Source organism: Crocodylus siamensis, chromosome 4, assembly GCF_052110815.1.
Source record: "Crocodylus siamensis isolate JL-2025a chromosome 4, ASM5211081v1, whole genome shotgun sequence".
Taxonomy (NCBI): domain Eukaryota; kingdom Metazoa; phylum Chordata; order Crocodylia; family Crocodylidae; genus Crocodylus; species Crocodylus siamensis.
Window position 1 is genome coordinate 42075005 of NC_143398.1, and position 1862 is coordinate 42076866.

A 1862-nucleotide genomic window follows, 5' to 3' on the forward strand; every position below is an offset into this window, starting at 1 on the left:
GTGAACCAAATAAGATATATACATAGAGAGAGAGCACAAGTTCTTGTGAACTTGAGTTAATTTATAAGGTATGTATCTAGCCTGCATTCTGCCTGACCAGTCAAACATGGCTAACTACCTCTCTCAGACTTAAATACTCACTGCAGTCCTGTATGAGCTAGATCCTTAGCTGGTGTGACTCAGTATAATAGCTTACACCAGCTATAAGTATGACCCATATCTTTAATTTCTTTTTCTGCTGATATCACAAAATTGATGCTTTGAGAAAACATAACAGGATATAGTAAAAACAGAAATAAGTCAAACAATCAAACTCCCAGAACAATTGTATTTGATCATACGCAGAGTAAAGTTTTAGGTAACATGTTTTCCTTGAGCACAATTTTACGCATCACCAAGCACAGGCCCTGGGAGAGGGCCAGATTCTGCCACTCTTATTCAGTTGGACTAGCATCTTCCCCTTCAAGGCAGTCTCACTGATTCTGATGGGACTGTCCTTAGAGTAAGATGCTAACCAGTGGATGCATCTACACACGACCCTTTAACTGCATATTAGCATAGTTTACTGAGAAGTAAGCGTGCATGTCTACACGTGAACATACTTACTATGCAGAAAACTTCCTTAATCCCAAGTAAATTTACTACCTGCAAATTTAAGTAGCAAATTTACTCAAGATTCGTAATGGCCCAGTAGCACTCCTGTAGACACCTGACTGGGAGCAAAATCTGCTCCCAGTCAGCCATCCACCAGGAGACGGGAGATAGCTCCCTGTCCCTGGGAGCTTCCTACTGCCAGGGTGGGCTCTGCCACAGAAGCCCAGGCAGGGACCTCCAAGCCCCATTCTCCAAGATCACAACGGGGAGCAGGGCCTGGGAAATCATTATGTCCCAACCCCTGCTTTGCCATCACAATTGAGGAGTAGGGGGCTGGGAGACTTTTATCTCCCATCACCAGCTCCACAACCATGGAGATTCATCCACAAATGTATATTTTAAAGGTATGATCAGGGTGCTGTAGTAGTTCATAGATGTTAGGCTAACCAGCAACTATTTATACTATTTCCATTGAAAGGGGATTAAGCTACAAGGAGTGACATGACAGCATCTTGGGGGTCCTATGATAGTACTGGAAGATGGGATACTTCATGTTCTCTCTCCTTTCTGTAACAGGGAAAACACGTGGATCTAGTATTTGAGAGAATCCAGCGGCAGGTCCCAGAGGTGGTGGTGGGGAGGGCGGGGGGTGCAGTCTTACCACACTTTGATTCTCACTCCACTGAAATTTTAAAACAAATTGCCCAGCAGGGACAGTTGCAATTGTATTCAGGTAGAGCTGAGGGATTCAATTGACTTCATGGCTCATTATTATCTACTTGATTCTTGCTAATCTCTTCATTCAGTGCAGGGGGGGACTCATTGGGGTTTGAGGGGGATGAGAGGCCAGGGGGGCTTGGGCATGATGGGGACATGCCTGTGCAGGGTGTAGTGGATTCCTGGGGGCAGTGATGGGGCAGGGTAGGACTCAGTGCAGCAGGGTAGGGTCTGATATGTTTGGAGCAGTGAGGTGAGGTTGGGCTGCATCAATCCCTCATGCAGTGATGAGCAAGTGGAGTAGCAGTCACAGAACTGCCCTACTAAATACTTGTGCATGAGAAAAAAGAAAGGGGACACACCAAAGAGCACATAATGCATCATCCTCTCTGGAAGGAGTAGAGAGACAGTAAAGGTTTCCAGCAGTAATGAGGAGGGAAGGGAGTAAGTTTTCCCCTTTTTCAAACAGCTGGGGGTGGGGAAAGGAAAGTGAGGAGAGTTTCCTCATCAACAGGAATTTTATAGAGTGCTAAGCAGTAGGGATATTTTTT